The sequence below is a fragment of the Magnolia sinica genome, chromosome 16 (assembly GCF_029962835.1).
Source record: "Magnolia sinica isolate HGM2019 chromosome 16, MsV1, whole genome shotgun sequence".
NCBI lineage: Eukaryota > Viridiplantae > Streptophyta > Magnoliopsida > Magnoliales > Magnoliaceae > Magnolia > Magnolia sinica.
The window spans coordinates 27,617,410-27,640,511 of NC_080588.1; positions in this window are offsets into that span (position 1 = coordinate 27,617,410).

The following is a 23,102-nucleotide window of genomic DNA, read 5'->3' on the forward strand; positions in this document are numbered from 1 at the left end:
TCCTCGTGCTCTCTATACATCGCTAAACGCCCATGCAATATGGTGCATGAGCGTGATTACCAAGTTCTTATTAGTCCTTTTCATACAGCAGGATTGGGAAGCTAAGGTACCTCCCTTATATCAATTCCCAAATGATGATCCAATCTAGGGTCGTCAATCCTAGTAAATCTCATACGATGTTATTGTTCTAGGTCGCTGCAAAGGGCTCGTCACCTTATCAGTGCAGGCCTAGTGTACTCCTGTTGCTACGTAAGGGCTCGTCGCCTCTACGCAGTCTTAGCGTACGCTCGAGGTCACTACAAAGGTCTCGTCAGCTTATCAGTGTAGGCCGACAGCTCGAATACAATGTCCCATACCACCGTCTTCGGCTCACGAGTCTGGGTTGCTCATTGGTCACTACGGGGAGGCTCGTCACCCCAGCATAGGCCGACAACTTGACCACGGTGTCCCATACCACCATGCCCGACTCATGAGTCTTAGCGGATCGAGGTACCAAGGTTTTAGAGGGTTTTCACTGGTGAGTTTGGTACCTTAGATTCAAGTAGTAGCGTCCATACATGGTGAACATACATCGGGTCAATCGGGTTACTTGACGAGCTTGACTAGTACGATTGCACGTTGAATTGACCGACATGAAGTGTGTAAGCACTCCGTGTGGCCTAACCACTGCCGACAACTAAGGTACGACTTGGGTTCATCGAACACGTCATATGTGGCGAGACAACCTCAGCCACCTATTCAGTGCCTGTTACCGATTGCCTGGACTATTAAATAGTCCCAGACACATTCAGTTATAACAGATAATCATACAAGCTAATCAAAACAGTAATGGATCAACAATTCCAATCATACAAACATGTGAGCATTTGATGGATTTCAACTACAACATGAATTCACACATATGCAGTGTCTAAGTAAAGCAAACAAAATAAAAATTACATGGAGGAAATCATACACATTGTTAAGGTAGTTGAGAATCTTATCTCAACACCCATGTAAAGTACAAATACTACATGCCTGATCATTCAGACATTTCTACAAACACTTAGACTACATATTCTAACATACATAGATTTATTTACTTAAAACGCATATTATAGCAAATCCCTTCGTATAGGAGTTGCGACGCATACAAAAATCATGTATCAACAAACATCTATCATAATAGGTATTAATCATGATTCCATGTTCACTCAGACATTTCGACAAACACTTAGTCTACACACTTCAACATACATGATGTATGTTGGCCGTAACACATCCTGGGCCAAATCCTTTCGCCGGGGAGTTGTTACAAATACAACTAGCATAACCACATGACAATTAATCATGGCAAACACACGTTCAAATTCCATACATATACGATACTTTCTACATATACATGGAATACACTAAACTCAATATAGTTCATATATATCAAAAACGCGATACAAGGTATACTTAGGTTATATCCAAATACAGACTGTTCCAGTCCAACGGAGCACTTCTGGTAGCCCCTTTTCCACGTGCGGTCAGACTTAAGCTCCCTGACCATGGATCTAGCTCAGGCTGAGTTTTCGTTCTAATCGGGTTTGTAGATCAGCCGTGGCGGACCAGTTTCAGTTTAACGGTCACGGCCACTCGATCAGGGCCACAAGTACATCGACATGTGTGGGACATTTCTCCTGATCCGAGGGTGTATTTGGGTCAGATTTTAACGCTCTGATTCCTTATATTTGGCCCGTAAGCGACACGACTCAGATTACTTAAATTCGGATTTTATTTCTAAATATTTTCACGTTTCTCACACACTTTGCTCCAAGCTCAAGTTGTGCATTTCTAAACATAATCAAGACTTGATTTCCGAAGGGGTTGTCAAGTCCAGTAATGTGGTCATATCCATATAGTTTCAGGGTAATCAGACTTTTGAAGTGCGGTGAGGTCCGATACGGAGTTTCAGTGTGCTCTCGAGAGTAACTGGGTTTAAGGATGGATTCTAAATTTTAGGGTAATGTAGCGTCAATGATTCTGCATGTTTTGGATTTTGCAGATCATATTTAAAGTGATTAGTGCTAATTTCACAAGCACTCTAGTTTAGCACTTGCTAACATTAACCTAATTTTCTAAAGGTCTTGGTCCTGGGTAATTTCTGCCTGAGGTGGTACTCGGGTCCTTGTACAGATTTTTTCGAGACGTTACACCACATGAACACCAGCATACGCATCATCGGTGTCTCCTGCACATTGAATACGGTTCGATAGCGTCAATGGCTATCCAGTGAGGTATAACCCTTAAGATTTATCGTATTATCGAGATAATTAAGCATAGCTATTAGAGACAATATATAACAAATAATACATAATGATTATCATGGAAATCAGATAAGGTTCATCAGATACATATTCATTAAATAAATCATTCAAGATAATCTTGTTTAAATGTATGAATGTATGCACAACCAGGTGGTAAAAAGTCACACAAGGAGAGAACTAGCCACCCGGAAAAGACTATGCAACGAGGTCACCTAAGGAGAACGAATCACCTAGAAAAATACTCAAAGGTACGCCCAAGGAGAACTAGCTACCTGGAAAGGACCATATAATATAGATCGCCCAAGGAGAATTAGTCACCCGAAAAAGTACACAAGGTACACCTAAGGAGAACTAACCACCCGGAAATGACCAAATAATATATATCACCCAAGGAGAATTAGTCACCCGAAAAAGTACACAAAAGTACACCCAAGGAGAACTAACCACCCGAAAAAGACCAAATAATATATATCGTCCAAGGAGAATTAGTCACCCAAAAAAGTACATATAGGTACACCCAAGGAGAACTAACCACCCAGAAAAGACCAAATAATATAAATCGCCCAAGGAGAATTAGTCATCCGAAAAAGTACACAAAGGTACACCCAAGGAGAACTAATCACCCAGAAAAGACTATAATGTATGCCATGAAATGCATGATTAGCTCAACCATTATTATTCCAATTTCAAACAATCACTTTAAGAATGCTCAAAGGTCACTATAGGAGGTTTGTCACCCAGTACAGTCCAACAGCTCAGACATAGTGTGCTATTCTACTATCCCTGGCTCATGAGACTAACAAACAGGATATTTAAGAGTACCCTATTTAACTAGTGGTCAATTATAGTTCTACAAGTGGAACTTATCATCGCAAGGTTATATGAAGATGGTTCTTTAAGCTACATAGGGCAATTATTAAATCAAGCCTCTTGGGGCAACAACCCATCCCAAGAATGTAATAAAAAGGGATTATCCCAAAAGTCACTTAGACAACGAACGCACCATAAGATAATAAGTCCACAACAAATATTTCATTTAATTTATTAGAGAGAGTGGCCACTAGTTCTAGGACCTCCCATCATTCCATCAAGTAATCATAAATGGTAAATATTCTTTTTTGCTGAGATTGAGTTAACATAAGGATGGAAATATTCTTTTTTGCTTTCCTTTACAAAGCCCTAGTGACAAGGAGGTATAAACGACCGGGATTGCTTGCAAATGAAGGGATGAGATCAAGGGATTTTCCACTCACGCAAATTGCCAGCGTGGAAAGAGAGACGAACGGATTTTTCCATTTTTGGCAACAAGCTACATGCGCAACTCCTTTTGCGTTGGAGTTCATGCTCACGAGTTTGAGTTTCCATGTGCGAAATTTTTATGCATCTGATCAAACCGACCTCCCCATCAAGATGGACGGTTTAGATGATGGAAGTGGTCGTAGATGGTGGGTCCCAACGTGAGCAAAACGGACGGTGTCAGTTCGTTGGCGGAAGTAACGAAAGAAAGAGAGAGAGTCTCTCTTTTTAGAGGGAACCCGGGTCAATCCCGTGTTGACCAAGCCTTTGGTCAAGTGTAATGCGGGTGTACGCGGGTTGTGTGCATAAGCAACCTAAAAGTGGGGTCCATCGTGATTCATTGTGAAATCTACTCTGTCCATATCGCTCTACCACTCCTAATAAGGCACGAGTCCGATTTTTCCAGCAGGCGGGACACAACTCTTAATCCTAGTGCGTTAAATGACAATTTCTTACAATCTAGTGGTTGGGTTATCATCTAGAGTCGAACAAATGATTCAGCTTATTCAAGTGAATGATCATGGTGGGCCATGCTACTTTATTTATTTATTGCTTTAAGTCACTTATCTCCTTCGATCTGAGGGTCATATTGACGCTGAAGCTAAAGATCAACTGTCTTAAGGGCCCTATGACTTGTTTAGATGAAATTCGATAGCAGATTCGGTGATCGGATGGCTCAATGGGGCTAACCAAGGGGTGAGTTTGTTAGATTGAGGGTTGTGAGTTTGATGGACAATGAATCCAATGATCTAGATCTCAAATTTGATTATGGATGGTTAGATTTATTTATCATAGGAATTTAAAATCTAACATTAAGTTTTGCTAATGATTGATGGTTCATCTTGAAATTCAACAGATAGATGACTCGGTCCATGGATGGGAATTACTTTCCACAGTCAGATTCAGACTAGAGTGAAGCTAAATGTTCAAATAAGTTAGGTTATATAGTAACACCCGAGTACTGAAAAGTACGGGGCATTACAAATGTTTACAGGTTGAGGAGGCCATTATACACCTCAAAAAGTCGCCTAGGCAATGGTACAAAAGGTATGATTCTTTCATATTGAACCAATAATTTACTAGAAGTGAATTCGATTATTATATTTATTTTAAAGTACTAAATGATGGAGAATTCATTAACCCGGTATTGTATGCTAATGATATGCTTATTGCCAATGAAAGCATGTCTAAGATGTTGAATGCTCAATTATCAATGATATTAGAGATGAAAGATTTGGGGGTTATAAAGAAGATTTTTGGCATAGATATACACAGGGACATGGAAAAGGAGCAGGCTATGGTTATCTCAAGGGGAGTATCTTGAGAAGGTCCTACTCAAGTTTGGGATGGATAAGGTAAAACTAACTAGCACTGCCTATGCTGCTCACTTTCGGCTTTCTTTCGAAAAATGTCTTACTATAGATGAAGAAAAGTAGCACACGTCTCGTGTACCCTACTCGAGCACAGTTGGCAGTTTGATGTATGTGATGGTCTATATGAGACCAGATATTTCACATGGTATAGGTGTTGTAAGCAGATATATGTCTAACCTTGACAAGAAATATTGGGAGGCAGTGAAATGACTACTTCATTAGATATGAGGTACAACGGACTACGTCTTGACATTTGAGAAATCCAAGGAGAAACTGGTAGGATGTGTGGACATCGATTACGCTAGAAATGTGAATAATAGAAGGTCGACTTCCGGGTACTCGTTCGTGCTAGCAGATGGAACAATCAGCTGGATGTCGATGCTTTAATATGTGGTTGCTATTGAGTGTTAAATATTGCAATTTTTCCCTGTTTATATCTTGGTTTTATGCACATGATAATGCTTAATTGTATATTTATACATATTTATATTGCACAGTGAATCTAAGAGCTTGGAATAAAAAGAATGTTAAAAGCATGGATTAATGCTAAAGAATCACTAAGGCAAGGGATAGATCTGAGGAGACCAAGATTGAAGATTTCAAGACCTCAAGATTCAAGGAAACTAAGTGGAGAACGAAAGAAGTCGAAAGTGCAAAGTGTAAAAATTCAAAAAACTGAACTTCACTGTCTATGTAATCGACCACCGGTCAATGACATTGAAGTAAGTGTTCAATGACATCTAACACGGGTCGATGACATCAAGAATTACATAAAAATTGAGTTTGGTTGCTAGACAAATTGGAAGTATTTCTCAATGACATCAACTACTAGTCGATGGCATTGAAGGTATTTCGATGACATTGAGAATTTGGAAATTTTTAGAGTAACTTGCTGGAACATTCTAAACACTTTCTCAATCACTCAAACACCCTTCGATGACATCGAAGATCTGTTCGGTGACATCGAAGGTATGTTCGATAACATGAAAAGTTACGTGGTATGAAAAGGTGCGACTTCCAAATCCGATTCAACTTAAGACTTCATGTTCGATGACATTGAAGGTTGTTCGATAACATCAAAGGCATTACGCAAAGTTTACATGGATTGCATAATTTTGAGGTAGTTTGTGGATTTTTCTGGGGCAATGTGAAAGTTTTGAGTTGCAAAACTATTTAAAGGAGTCCCCATACTACTCCAAATCATTTTCTAGGGTTTGGAAAGGGAGAGAATGCCTATGTAGAAAGCTGATAACATTCTTCCACTTCGATTTCTTCACGGGTTCTAGTTGATCTTTTTGTTTTTCTTTTAAGATGTTAGTCTTGTTACGCTAATCTCTTAGCTAAGGTTAAGGGATGAAACCTATACTTTATTTTGATGTTTATCTTACTTTGATTTAAATTTATGTTCAACTTTATTAATTTCTACTTTGATTTGAGGAATATTTCTAGTTTTCTATGATTTATTGTGACTTCAATTACAGTAGATTCTGTGGAGGCTTTTAATATCTTCTTAGTCTATATGGAGTTGTGAATATTGGTAAATCCCGTTGTTCACCATTGTCTCCTAGGCATGGTAGGATGATGGAATCCCTTCCAATCAATGTAATGAATCTTCATGTGTAAACTAATCCAATGAAAGTTTAGATTCTGTTTTAACTGCTCCATCATTAGATAGGATAGGATAGGACTTTGATTCCAATCGAGTTATTGTTGAATCAAGTAGATTAATATTGATATTGCTATAGTGGATTCCTGGATCTTTAGTATTTTATCTTTATTATTTCAAAACCTTTTTCTAAATCGCTGGATTAAAAACCCAGACAAACCAAGTTAGATTTAGATTATTTCTAAACTGTGTTTTCCATTCCCTATGGATTCGACCTCGTTCTCATCAAGTTATTACTACATCGTGACCCTACACTTGGGATTGTAAATAGTTGCTCTTTCCACAAGAGAAGCAGAATATATGGCAGTGACAGGAGCATTTAAGGAAGCGGTTTATTTGAGAGTTATGATGAATCAGTTGGGGCTTCAATAAGAGGTTGTGCCTGTAAATTGTAATAGTAAAAGCATGATCAACTTGGTGAAGAACTCAGTATATCATTCTCGAACTTAACTTATTAATGTGCGTCATCATTTTATCCAAGAAATGCTAGAGGAAGGCAGTGTTACTTTTAAAAAGATCCACACTAGCATGAATCCGACTCATATGCTTACAAAAGTTGTTCCTGTAGAGAATTTTATGCTTTGCTCGATTTCTCTAGGCTTGGTGAAAGTTGAATAAAGACGGAATGTGTACAATAATAGATGATGAAGCTATGATGGAAACAATTAGAGACAAAGGAAGCACCTTGGAACAATGGAGCATGGAGATTGAAGCCATGATGGAGATTGTTGAAATTGGTGCATTCAATCTATGTTGAAACAGGGGATTCGATCGATTGAATCCAGCCTTGATCAATCGAGGAAATCCTTAATTTCTGAATAAACTCTTTGGATAGATTTGGACATGTTCGATTGATCGAACATGGAGGCTCGATCAATCAAGATAATTCGAAAAAATTAAGTTTGCTCTCTGGACACTTTTGAGCATGTTCGATTGATTGGACATTATGGGATCGATCGATCAAAGGATCGTCAATCGATGTTGATTAATTGATGGTTAGATCGATATTACGCGCATATTCTCCATAAGTGCACAATTTTGTTTCTAATCCAGGATCCGGGGGTTATATAAACAAGTGTAGCATATGACTAGGATATTGGAAACTTATTCTAAAGAAGAGTTAGGGTTTTGAGAATGGTTTTTATTGATTTTTTACATCTTGTAATTTGTTTTTATAGTGAATTGTTTATCGCTTTGTGTTGTGGTTTTTTCCCGTGTAAAAACGTGTTCATACCATGTAAAAACATGTGTTTTCTGTGGTTGTTATATTTTGTTTCCCTATTGCTTATTTGATTCGACTTTGAGGTTGCTTTTGCGCCCCCAGTATAAACTCAATAAAAACCATTTTCAAAACTCTAATCCTTTGATCAATCAATCCCACAATGTTCGATCAATCAAACATTCTCAAAGGTGTCCAAAGAGCTAACTTAATTTTCCGGAATTATTTTGATCAAGCCTCCATGTTCGATCACCACATGAAACAGTGGGAATGGAATGCCGACAGTTGTTCTGTATGTGGGCCACCATGTGGTGTATTTTTCATTAAACCTATTAATCAAGTTGAACCCCCTAAAATAAAGGGAAGATATATACAAAATCAGTCTGATAATACTAAGTTAGGTCACATCCCATAAATTTAGGGGCTTCCTGAGTAATTTTACATTGTTGACATTGGTGTGGACCATGTGGGCTTATAATTCTGTGCATATTGTTCGAATAATGCCCTCACCTGATGGTTTGAATCGATTTTACATACACATATGGTGGAACCACAAAGTTTGGATGTTTTACACAGGTGTTAGAGACTATTCTGGTCTTGGTTTAAGTGCATGTAGCCGGGTTCAAATAAATGCTTATTATCATGTGTTGCTTAAGAGCAAATAGTCATATTCCTTATATACCTGCGCATGGATCCTTACTCTTGCTCAGGTGATAGACTCTTGAGAGTTTCAACACCCAGTCAAGGGTTCGAGTATCCATAGGTGGTGAAATTCCACCAACGTGAGTGTGTGGGGTGTGTGTGTCTGCTTGTGTAATATATATATATATATATATATATATATATATATATATATATATATATATATATATATATATATATACCTGCGCATAAGTAGGGTTCATTTGATTAGTAATAAATATCGCGTCAAATCAAGTAGGTCTCAATGTAGACAAGGAGTCGACCCGCCTCAAATGAACATCATGTGGTGCCAAAGTTTTGAGTTTTGTGTTTTTGTTTTTAATTATAGTGATGAGACGTTAATTAATAGCAACACGATGACAATGACAACAATGATAATTTGACAAATAATTACAATTATAGGCTATAATGCATCCAAAACGGTAACTACCCAATTGGACATCATTATTAATTATAGATATTGGTGTATTCAGTCCCTTTCTCACCTAATTAGAGCATATCCATAAATGGTAACTACCCAATTGGACATCATTTCTCCTAATCGTGGTCCCAAGTAAAGTCCATTGATCTGATAATAGAAATATTTGATGAGCCCAGTCTCTCGACAGTAGCCCATTGATGGACGATTCACATTAAATGGGCATACCCACTTGTTTAACTACAAGACCTAAGTCAAATATCTACCTCTTTTTACTCCATGAGAGAGGATAGGAGGGTAAAGTAGAACATTGTGTTAAGGGCCTGTTTGATTTTCTGGCTCAAGTGTAATAACCGGGTAAATGAGTAATCATTATTTACCAAGGTCATTACTTTATCTTTCCTGATGCTGACTTAACCGGTTACTTTTTAAACACTTAAAATCAAGAAATTTGTAAAATAAATATGGGGCCCACCGTAATGTGTGTGGCTTATCCACACCTATCAGTTCATTATGCCAACTGAATTTAAGGCATGAGTCAAAAATTTAGCAGATTAAAAGCTCGAATGGACCACACCACATGAAATTGTGAGAATCAAATTCCTATTATTAAAAAATTCTTGGGGCCCTTAGAAGCTTTAGATTAAGCTTATATTTATGTTTTTCACTTATTCATGCCTACGTGACCCTATGAATGGGTTAGATGGTGAATAAACCTTATTGTGGGCCCAATAAAAGAATCACCTTTCAATGGTGGACAAATTAAGTCCATTGTTTCCTTTTAGGTGGGCCAATTGAGCATTGGATCTTCCTTATTTTTCAGCTCATGTCCTAAAATATTCTAATAAAACAGATGGACGACACCAATATATTATATACATCACGGTGACGCCCTTGGATTTAATTTAACCATTTTTTGTCCGATTTTCTAAGTGCAATTACTCACTCATCTTCAAACAAGTGAAAAAGTAATAATTACCTATTTACCAGGAATTTACCAGTATCATGGAAAATCAATCAGAGAAAATGGGGTTAAAGGAGGCAAAGACAACATGGCGTCACATGTCACTCGGGGTACGTGCAGCTCAAATAATGTATTATGTAGATGGTCCCATGCTTCAATTATAACTTGGAAATTAAAATTCCTGTCGAAGGCCAGGAATTGTCTGTGGGCCCAAACCAGGGATGCAGCTTTATCTAGATATGAAAGGTCTAGCGTCCATTGATTTATGTGAAAGAGAGAGGGCCGGGATAGTCCACACAACAATACATCTACGTAGATGTTCTTCCCCAACAATCAGATCGATCCACTCATCAGGTGGAACCGGTACATGAAACAAACGTACGGCTGAATTTCTTTTCCAAGTCCAACTGCTTTAGAATCGTGGGCCACCTCTTAAATGAATCAGATTTATTTTTAGTGCAAGATATCTGCAAAGTCAAACCCATCTGATAGATGGCTTTGATGTTGTACACGTAGGTTGAAGTGAGGCACGTGGTGGCGTGTGTGCATGAGCTGCTTCTTAAATATTAAACTCAACCAGACCCAACCCGACCCAACCTGAGATGGGGTAGGGTTGAGGATATGATATGTGGGGTTGGGAAGCATCGTTCGGTAGACGACAGGTTGACCTTCATGCTGGGCTAGACCTGAGTCGACCCTCAACCTTACCTTACCTGCCCGAGCTGCACCTCTACCCTCTACCCAGCAACCCAAATACACCGTACGAGCCCAATCCTGTTGCTCATCAAATTTAGAAGATTTAGGAAATGAAAAACCTATGCATGCCCTCTTAGGACTGTCAATAGGCTGGGCTAGCTCAATAGGCTGCCCAGCTTGGCCCATTTCAGGCAGGACTTGGGCTGGCATATGTGAACTGCAGGCTCGACCAGGTCCAGCGTAAAAGTAAAACCCATTTATTAATCATATATAAAGGTCCGACTGCTTAGCCTGAGTCCAGCCTAGCTTGGTCGGTTTATGGTTTCCCAAACTATATTCAAAGGTTTACCTCTTTGTTTTTATTTTTCAATGTATTTTTTTAATTATTAGTTAGCCAATTTAGATTACACAATTTATTAATAATAAATAGCATTTTTTAGATGATTATTTTGATTCCAATAATAATTAACATTCTTTTAGAAAATTATTAATAGCAGTTAATATTTTTCTAGATGATCATTCAAATTTAAAGGTGTTAAATGTTGATGCTGAAATCCAATTAGCCATTACGAGATCTTTAGGTACCTGCAACACAAAGATGGCAAAGCAGACCCGGTTGTGGCAGGGGGGACCCTCCAATGCCTAAGTTAGCACCCTTGATGATTTTAGGTCTAGTAAATTAAGGGTAACTTGTGCATGCCTTTCACAGTAGGTAAGGCCTTTATTTATAGGCTTAGAGTCAATTATGCACCCTGAATCACAAGCATGTGTTATGGCCATTTCTCAGCTATTTTTCGAGATCCTCGGGAATGATCTTTGGTGATAAGGTCGAATGGTCATGACCTGGAAACATAAGGGATTGATGTTTGAGGTTGACCATCCAAACTGACCTCTGGATCTAAAGCCAAGGGATGATCAACCCGCATAAGGGACCAATGTCCGAGGTTGACCATTCAAACTGCCCTCAGGATCCATAACCCAGGGGTAATCATCCCGAGCTGTGTGTGGTTAGGTCTTCTTCCGATATGTAGAATGATTTAATTCGTATAGCAACAAGTCCTCATTGATTTGTCGAATTCTCAACTCGTGGTCAGGTCGTCGACCTTAATGCAGGGGCTGTGCCCGAGCACTAGAGTCGGGCCGCTTTCCTTGGGTTCTTTTATATTCTATCACACTGGTCATCTCTGGTCAATCCATTTTCACCCATAATGGTAAATATATTCTGACTTGGACTATGGTCGAGTTTGGGTTGGGCCATTTATTAACTTACAAGGTTAAGATCGGGTCTATCCATTTTGGCTCAACACAGGCTTAGCCCGAGCTTGGACTGACCTTGCCCAATCCAAACCCATTGATAGCCTTAGCTGCCTTAGTTGCACAAATAAACTGAATTGTGAACATTTAGGCTAATGAAGAGGAGATGACAAATGTAATTGATGTTTCCTAGCATTTACAACAAGGAATTAGTTGCCCATTGCAATTGCTTTTCTAAGTCCTACTCAAAAGTAATGTGGTTATAATTTGGAGCTCAAACTACTATATTTAACCAGTAAAATTTCGATTCAATTATGTCACTTTATTTATATATAACATGAGTATCCAAGAGTGTGGAACTTGGAATATTTAAAGAATGTTGGAGGACATTGGAATTAAGGATAGATGTATTTGAGTAATTTAGAGGCCTAGCTGCTTATCATCATATGCTTCATATCTTACATGTGAAAAGCCACTTAATGGCTTGGATTTTACCCAAAAAAGCATCATCACCTTTTCTCACTACACCATCTCTTTCTGCAAGTAGCCAATAGCCTCCTCTCCGCTACACCGTCTCTTTCCATGTATAGCACACAAACCCTCTCTTGCCGAATGTAGCCTATATCTTTTCCACTCTATGCATGTGGCCTGCAACCATTCTCTTAATGCACGTAGCCCTCACCCTTAATTTCCATCCAGATTATCTATCCCTCCCTCTCTCGTGCACATGCCATTCTCCCGAGCTTTAATCATTCAATAACAAGCATAAGCTTACCTAGTCTAGAACTTTAATGGGAATCATTAGAGAAACTCATGTTGTAGAGAAAAAATAAAAATAAATAAAAAATGGACAAGGCCCAGGATACATAGTCATAGATCTCATTGCTCAACTAGTACTGATATTTTGAGCTCCGTTGTTTTGAAACTCACTTTTGACGAGGATTCCGTCTAACTTTACCAGAACTTAGCCAACTCCACAGGAATTGTGGTGAAGCAATTTTATTTTTTTTTCCTAATAGAAAGGGGAGGGGGAGTTTTTAACTCACAATGTATGTGCAATGCACTACTGGACTTTCTGTTTTATATAATTAATAAATATCAAGTCTGAGTCAAGTAACGGATCTGACCTACCAGATGCACATCAATTCATGCTGAGTCATTAGATTTTGAACTATACTTTGATGTGAGATTGATGATGGAGGCAATGACGATGATTTAACAAATAATTACAATTATATTATATTGCCATTCCAAACACATCCTTAATTATAGATGAGGATGTATGCACTCCCTCTTCCACCTAATTAGAGCACTGGCTTATAAATGGCAACCACCCAAATAGACAAAAGTCATTTCTCCTAAACGTAGTCCCAAGTAAAGTCCATTAATTGGATGGCAGGAATATTTTCTGACACAGTCTCTTGACAATGGCCCATCCAACAAGCAATGGCCTATTGATTGGACAGTTCCCATTAAATGGACATGCTCACTAGTACAAGTACTGTGCAATCAAAAACAAATATCTTACTCTTTTTATTCATGAGAGAAGATAGGAGGGCAATGAAGAACATAGTGTTAGGGAAAAAAAAATGAGGCAAGGATGACACGTGTCACGTACGTGTCACATGTTGTCAGGATACGTATAGATCAATGCATTATGCATATGGTCCCATGCTTCAGTTATTACATGAAATTAAAATTCCTCTTAAAGGACAGAAGTTGTCTGTGGCCCCAAACCGTGCTTACGGCTCTATCTAGATATGAAAGGGCTATTGTCCATGAAGCCTTACTTCTGTCAAAGAGATACAAAATTCATCCTGGGCTTTTTGTTTGTACAAGTGGGGCTACATACAGCAATCTAAACCATTGATATTGTGGGCCCCATTATGGATGCCTATGCCCATAAAATATCATGATGGAAAAAGCCTCAACTTCAAGAACCGGGTGTCCACCAAATAGATGGCTTTTATAAGGAAAATACAACATCCCCCCACATTCAACTAGGAAAGGGACAAGTCTTCAATGGTCAAATATTCCATTGTCCGGAACAAATTCAAAGGTTTGGACCACTGAAGGTAGGGTTTTGGTTGGGCCAATGGTGAGCCCCATCCCAACCCCTTTCACTAGTTTTCCTAAAACAGTATAGAAATTCTAGCCTAAACCCAAATGCCCCAAGGCCTGATCCGTCTCACTTCAAATCACTAGGCCGGACCCAACCAATTAACTTGTAATCGTCCAAACCTGGCCTCATTAAGATATATATACATACAAACATCCCACTTTTATGAAATGCAGACCTGAATGCTAGGGTCAGGGGGTTTGCGCTCAGCCAAAGATAGTGGGCCCCCCACACTCACACCTCTTATCACCTAGGGCATACTCCTTGGTAACGAGGTGATATTTGATGGAACGGCCTCGAGTCTGCTCAACGTCTAGGCTCCTTTCATCTAAAGGACTTGGCTTTATGAACCGAGACTTGACTTTATGGAGAGTCCAATTGATATAGACCGGGTTGCGGACAGTTTCATGCCTAAGATGGATCAGAATAGGCCCGATTGGAAGCAAAGGTGATCCAGATCTGAATTTGTGAAATACCATTAGGTCAACGGTAGAATTCCTATTTTAATTTCGTTTTTACTATTTATAGTAAGTTTCCAAATAAGAAAACTTACTAATAATAAGTCACGATTTCCAGGAGTTTTAGTTGTAGTTTAATTCTAAAACTTCTTCCATTGCTTAGCATCCCTATTTAAAGGGGTGTAAACTCTTTATTCATTGTTTATGTGGAAGGAATCAAGTCGTATGGTTCTGACCATTATGGTTGTTAGAGTATAACTAGAACCCAAAACCTTGTGTTGTAACTCCTAAAAATCTACCACCAAGGCAAGAACACCAACGCTATAAATGAATTCTTGACCCATTTAGTAAATGGGTCAGGCACAGGCTGCCTATGATCCAATGCCAACCAAATCCATTACCACCCCTACTGTATGTACCATAAAACCTAGTATTTAGAGAGAGGGGCCGACACAATTATAGACTTATGTCACCCGAATCATTTCCAAACCGAATTTGCATCTATGAGATCCGAGACAAGAAGGGAGTGCCGATTAAGACCATAACTCTCATGTGGCAAGCTCTGGCCCCACCTTTATTACCTATATTAATACCTCAATTCAATGTCCCTCTCTTTTATCAGTTGATTCCATTTCTCTTCAGCTATAACTACACGTCTTTGAAAGGGACTTCCCCCGCCCCCAATTTGTTCTTTTTTTCAAAGTGTACAAAAATCATATAACAACAGCACATGCACACTCAAAGTGTACTAATCTCATACAACAGCAACACGTTCAAGCTCCTTTCTTAGCCCTTGGATGGTCAACAAGAGATCTAGACCTTCCAAATGGGACCACATGTGCTACTAAAAACTTATTTTGCGGGTGGAAGACGCAAAAGAGATCCATGCTATGTATAAATAGCAAAAGGTGGATTTCATGGGATTCTCACAACAAACCCGAATCCTATGCAACACCTTGTTTGACCCACTGTGTAGATCACCCAAGCTTGTGGGGCCCACCAGATTGTATATATAAAATCTAATCCATCCATCAGAGTCTATCATCTATGGTAAGATCTGGCGCAAAAATTCAGCAAGATCTACAAATCATGTGGGCCATACCATGGGGAACAATGGAATGGGATGCTAACCATAGGTTTGCACGTGGGTCACGTGGTTTGAATATTTCATCAAATCTGTTAATCAGGTGTAAAATCAAATCCGTTAATCAGGTGTAACTCACTACAATGAAGTGAAAATATAAAATTCAAATTGATCCTAATGTCTAAGTGGACCACACCGTTGGAACCTAGAGTTTTTATGAGCAGTTTTACATTGTTCCCATCACGTGGCCTATAGAGTTTTTCATCAGGCTGATAATTTCTATGCACGGTACAAGTAATAATTCCCATTCGTGAATTTTTTAAAGAAAAGAAAAGTAAAAGAGAGATTGCTAACTGCACTCAGCTCTAGTGCACGTTCCTCATATTTGAAAAATTAGGAACTCGTTTACAAGATCAGAGCCGCTCATCTTGTGGTCAACAATGAGTAGATGCCTGGCGTCAAATATCAAGTTCCTATAATCAGTAGATATACCACACACTCAAAAAGTAAATAAACTGTTAAGAAACACTTGTTAACTGTCTAAATCTCACGTACACACTTAGCTGTTTGATTATCTGATAATCCTATTTTTGGTATATGAATTCTTAACGGTGGGATCACCAGATGAGCGGATCGGATCTTTCACAAATGCTCTTTATTTTTCATGTGACGACTCTTAGAATTTTTCAGAGAAAGGGAAGATGGACCTGCACCTTTCAATCTCCAGCGAATGGCATGAGTCTGCCAAGGGAAGCGGATTGGCTGTTTGGCACAGCGACATAGCAAGTGTGGGTACGTGTTGTGCGAAGACGAGCGCTGACGCTCCCCGAGGTCACGAACGGCTCAAAAGAGGTCAAAGTTACATGGCCCACAATGATGTATTATCATATCCACACCGTTCATCCATTTTTTTTATATCATGAGCCAATAAATAAATCATATCAACTTCTTAACTGGACCATACCACTAATAGCAGCAGGGATAATGATTTTCACCGTTAAAACGTTTGTAGGGCATAGCATATCGTTTATTTTCCATCCAATCTGATCATGACGTCAAAAATGCTTAGATGAAGAGTAAAAACAAATATAATATTGATCCAAAATTTCTGTGATCCCAAAAGGGTTTCAATGGTAGACGTTCAATTTTCCGCTACTTTTTGCAGTGTGATCTACTTGATATTTATATCTGTCATATTTTTCGGTTCAACGCTTAAGACGAGCTATCCAAATGGATGAACGGTTTGGATATAATACATACCTCATGATGGGACCACAGAACTTGCTAACGTTAATACACCAGCTATATGGCTGTGGGTGGACCGTGTGGTACGCCCGCCAATCAGCTTCCACTACCGAGACGGTGCCAGAGACAGCTTTATCGGGGGAATGCATTGTTGGCAACGAGAGAGCCATTCATATAACTAACAGATACTCCCACAGAAAATTTGGAACCCCCTGGATTCGCGTGGGTTTGGTACCCCCTGGATTCGCAGCCCCCAGGATTAGAAACCCCTGGATTGGCAATCCTCTCGGTGTGTTTGGCACCCTGGAGTGTGAATCAACTTTAATTCAAAAATACCTATACATGATATATTTACGGGGGTTTGAATTTAATTACTAAATCAACTTTAATATCCCCAATTAGTGAGATATATAATTTTTGACACTATGGTTGTGATAAGCCCGCTAAATATATGCTTTGCCTAAAAATGATGAAATTCCAAGTTTCAGATGGACTGCAAGCACAAGATCATGTCCGAGTGACTAATCAACAATTTTTAACCGTTGATTAATATGGATAATGTTTGGATGGTGCTGGACAATATTTGGACGGTGCTGATCTACATGAACAATGTTTGGACGGTGCTGATCATCGTTAGTGGGCCATGTGCCCAGTAGAATAATAGTGTACAATAACATACATTTATACCTGCAACTATTGAAATGATTTTAGGTGTAATCCAAGCTCTCACCTTGGATTACAAACCCCCTCAAAGAGGGGATTGGGAACCCCCTGGATTGGCAATCCCCAGTTGCTTTTTGCTACCAAACAACCAAGGGGATTTGAACCCCCTTCTAATCCCCTCCAATCCAAGGTGCCGAACGACCCCTTATAAACCTACTCCACCAGAGGATTTTTTATTTTTTATTTCTTTCTTTTCTATCCTCCTAATTTTTTACAGCCCCAAAACAAACTTAGTCATTTTCTTGAATATTTACCAACTTTTCTTGGCCATTTTGAAGTCCGCTGTAAATGTAACAATACCTTTTATTGGGACTAAAGATATAATATCAGGATTAATTCGATCATTCTCATTTTTTACAAACGTTGGATAGAATTTACCACTTAATCCCACAAAATCCCTCGTCCCAATCAAACTGAAGGCACACATAAAATTCAAATATGCTACAACATTGGAAAAAGTGCATGAGAGTCATGCCGTTGAATCAGTGTCCTATTTTATCTCTTCCCTTCAAATCTCTCCATTCCCTTCCCCACCTTCCTCGTGGTGTTTTGCTCTGATATGACCCCGCCAGTAATAATTAAAAAAGAGAGAGAGGGCTTCCAAATAAAATAAGGTCTGTTAAAAACCAAGGGAAAAGAGAGTCACATCTCATTAGAAATTAAGAGCCTATTTATTAAATGCAGTGTAATTAAGTCATTATTACTTACCCATGTAATTAGGGCCAAAACAAGCTACTTCGACAACTATCCTGCCTGTACATTGGCAAAAACATTTTAGGCACAAAAGTTATGAGGCCCACCATGATTTATATGTCACATCTATACCACTCATCAGATCTATTAGCTCATTTTAAGGTATGAGCTTAAAAAACCGAGACAGATTCAAAACTCAAGTGAGTCACACCATAATAAACAGTGGGAATTGCACACCTACTGTTGATTACTTCTTAGGGGCCATAAAAATTTTGGATCAAAGTAATATTTGTGTTCTACCGTTATCTACATATATGTACGATCTTATGAACAGGATGAATGGTAAATAAACATTATTGTGACCCATATTAAGGCTTTGGATTTCAACATTTGAGATCTATTAGGACAATTGTTTCTTGTAGCCTGGTTCACTTGGGCTTTGGATCAGCCTCATTTTTTGACATATGCCCTAAAATGATCTGGCAAAATGGATGGATGGCATGGATATGACATATACATAATGTTGGGCCCCACAGTTTTTATCGGTACCAAAACACCTGGATTTCACTATTTTAAGGGAGTGACAAAATAAAGTTTTCAGGGCAAGCATTTCCTCCTTCAAACAAACAGCACTAATAAACAATGATGGCAGGTATTTACAATGTGATTAATGTGATTGAGAAAATTAAACAGGCTATAAAGTGTCTTACTTTGGTGAAATCGACTGTTAACCACTTGACATGGGATATGCCAGAAACAAAAGGAGAGAGAGAGAGAGAGAGAGAGAGAGAGAGAGAGAGAGAGAGAGAGAATATCAATCATGGTAAGGGACAATAGAGCAATAATTGCATGCAGTGCGCATGCATGTTGAGAAAAGGTCTGGCTGATTGTGATTGTTTGTACCCGTGCACGGCAATTGCCAAAATGTGGCATCTAACTCGTGCTGAGCCAATGTCCTGACTATAGCTGATTAATGGACGCCAAATAGACGGTGGGAAATGGAAAGTGGTCATGAATCAGGTAGCTGGCCAGTGTGAAAATGACTTTCCTCTGCCAAGCAAAATACATGACGATGATTGTGCCAGGCCATTACCATGTTCTCCTAGAGGCCAAGCATTCTGCCCAGGCAAGTGTTAGTTCTTAGTCATTGGGTCAGGCTTTCGTTCTACCTCAATTGCCACTTTTGCTTGCATGCATGAAAAGCACTGATAGAGTATTTTATCATGATTAAAGTTGTGATGACAATAAATGTCAATCATTTTATAAAGACATTTACTCATGCGTGGATGGCATTATCTGCAGTTTGGATGGGAAGGATTAAAATATCATAAGTTAATACTGCCAGGCGCTCTGTTGTTGAAATTTCTCAAAGTGGAACTGGCTAACGGCCAAAACGAAGAGAGGAATGCTTTTTGATCGCATTGCGAGACTGTTCTTTCTTAACTGTCTAAGTTGAAGTTTTCCTGTTTTGGATTATACATTCCAAAGGGATTGCCGATCCCCTTTTATAGACTCCGATCCACCCATGTAAGGGTTGGATCATCAACTATTTGAAGGTAAAACGGCCTTCTAATTTGGGAAATGTTAATCCTCTTCTTAGTCATGATTTAAACGGTTCAAAAATGAATTTGAAAATAAAGAACATTATTTTTAATAGTGTTGATGCAAAAAAACTGGTACGTCCTCCTCGGTCCTACCACCTGCACAAGAAGGAGACAAAGGAGACTCTAGCTAGAGCCAGGGACCCTCCGATGCTAAAGTCAAGAATAGGATCGTATAAGAGGGTTTTAGGGAGAGTTTTTTACGTACCTTTTACCTTGGAGATCTCCTGTATTTATAGGAAGGGGAGGATCCCGTCGTGCCAGGATTCTTTTTCCGATATCTTGGAGATTGGCATCAATCCGTCTTTAGACTCCATCCGATCCTGAGATCTTCGGAATCGGGGATTCTTTTACTAGATTTTCGGGAAGGTGTTTTTATTTACACCATTTTTATCTTGCTCGGATCGATCCGGGCCGACTCTACTAAATAAGTGAGTCTTGGCCGGATATAAAGGGTAGAGCTACTTGCTTTCTGTCGGATGAGATAAAATTGATTTGTACTTAATGTACTCTCTTAATCCGATAGGCAACTCTGTAACTGACCCAAGAATGGGTCGATTTTATGATCGATCGGGTGACTCCTGAGCCTCAGGCCTTAATCGGCATCTATCGATATTGTTGCCTCGTTTATCGAGTCAACTTTACGCATCTTATATACTTTGCCTTGTGGCTCTAGACTTTGTAAGTCTCGGTCGGGATTAATTTCCTATAATCCGAATTAAGTCTCTCCTTTAGGCTTTTAGTATACTTGCCTTGGTCGGGCTTGTTGCCTCTGAATCCCAGGCGATGTCAATAGAGTTGGTCTATTCCATAGCCGAGTCCCTAGACTTGTCCTATTTTTCCCCAACAAATAGTAATATAAAATAAAATATATTAGAAGGTGGATTAAAAGCTAGCCGACGTGGGGATTTACCCAAATCTCCATCATGAATGACTAGAATCAAGAGGAACTCGTGGTCATGATGTTACAGTTGTGCACTCACATGAGATTTAGTTTATATGCCAAAGTGGGTTCAATGCACAGTTTGGATAGTGATTTGGGTGGTCCTCACTATTGTGCAACTATGTCATGCATACTCTCGAAACAAGGACAATCCAAATTACCATACAGCTATGCAATTCGTGTATAGTGGAAACTAACTGCACCACATCCATAGTGAGTCAACCACTTTGACAATCAAGACCGCCATGCAACTATGCCGTGTGTATGATTGAAATCAAGTGCCACTGTCCACAACTGAGTCATCGAGTTGGACAGCCTGATTTGTTGTACATCTAAGCCATATGTTCAATTGATCCACCATTTATAATTGAGTTTGGAATTTGCACTCTATGAATTATGGTACATGTTGTAAACAGATGTCTTCAATTTGGTTTACATGGTTTGATGACATCGAAGCTAGTTCGATGTCATTGAAGATTTTACGCAGATATGTGGATTTTGCAATTTTTGTTTCCTATTCCATTTTGGCTTCTTTCTAAAACTATATAAAGAGTTGTATGCGGACTGAGAGAGTATTCTAAGAGGTTCTACGGGTTTCTCAAAGGATTCTAGGGTTTCATGGGGTTGAAAGAAGGTGAGGTTTGAGTATTGCTCAAGCCAGGTATGTCCTCCATCTTTGTAATCTGTCCTTTCATAGTGAAATTTTTTGTCGCTTTGTGTCGTGGTTTTTTCCCATAAGGGTTTTCCATGTTAAATCTTTGTCTATCCTAGATCCATATCTGTGTGATTTCGCAGCATAAATCCCAACAAGTGGTATCAGAGCAATCATTGGGCATATATCTGAATTTGAAGGATTAGTAATAATGGGTAACGCCAAGTTTGATATTGAGAAGTACTCAGGCAAAAATAATTTTGAGTTATGGAAGGTTAAGATGATTAGCCTATTAACGGAGTAAAGCGAGATTAAGGCTCTTGAGGAGGGAAAATAGACTATGAAATACGAAGAATGGAAAACTCTTGATAGTAATGCTTTAGCCTTCCTCCATTTATGTCTCACGAATAAGGTTCTTCATAATGTTTTGAGGAAGAAAACTGCAGCTAGTTTGTGGGCGAAGTTAGAGAACATTTATACGAAAAAGTCCTATGAAAATCGCCTACACTTGAAGCTACAGTGTTATACCTTCAAGATGGCAGAGGGTGGAGATCTAGAAGCCCACATCAGCAACTTTAATAAATTGATGTATAAATTGCTGGATATGGAGGAAGCGGTCAAAGATAAGGAATAAGCATGTATATTGTTGAATTCTCTACCTACATCTTATGAGTCATTCAAGGACACGATGTACACCGTAAAGAAAAACCTAATTGTCGATACCGTCATCTCGACCCTTCAATGGAAGGCCATGAAAAAGTTAAACGGCGACATGGGTATATCCTTTGATGCACTGATTACAAGGGGCAGAGATTCTGAGCGTGGTACAAGATCTTCTAGACCTAGATCCAAATCCAAGAGTAAGGGCAAAGGAAAATTAAAGTGTTGGAACTGTAGGATGTCTAGACATATAGAGAAGGATTGTAAAAATCCTAAAGTGCAGAAAGAAAATTCAGCGGCTTTTTCCAAGGAGGCCAATGTGGTCACATCTAATGAAGGGCAAGTGTTGCAATGTTGTCTGTTTCCATGATTGGTCACTTACAAGAAAATCATAAAGACGAGTGGATACTTGACACAGGAACATCATATCACATGACTCCTCATCGGAGTTGGCTCGCCAGTTACAAGGAATGTGTGGTGGACAGGTTTTTATGGGCAATGACAATGCCTGTAATGTTATGGCTATTAGTATGGTGAGCATGAGGATGTTTGATGGGATAAAGTATACCTTGACTAATGTCAGGCACGTTCCTAATATGAAGAAAAGTCCAATTTCTCTCAGTACACTCGAGGCTATAGGGTGCAAGTTCACTGGTATTGATAGTGTCCTTAAAGTTTCAAAAGGGGCACTCATGGTTATGAGAGCGTAAAGGTACGGAAACCTTTACAGGTTGTTCGGAAGCACTTCAAAGGGTGGAGCGGCCACGAATGTTACAGATTTCATATCTGCATGTATGTGGTATGCTCGTCTGGGCCACATGAGCGAGCGAGGCATGAAGGTACTATCTGATCGTTGTTTGATTTCAGCTTTTAAAATTTTTTATTTTTATATATGCGAGCATTTTATATATGGCAAATAATCTAGATTATCTTTTAAAACTAAAAAACATGTATGTAAGAGAGTGCTGGATTATGTGCACTTTGACGTATAAGGGCCATCGCCAGAAGTTTCCATTGGGGGTTCATCATGGTTTGTTAATTTCAT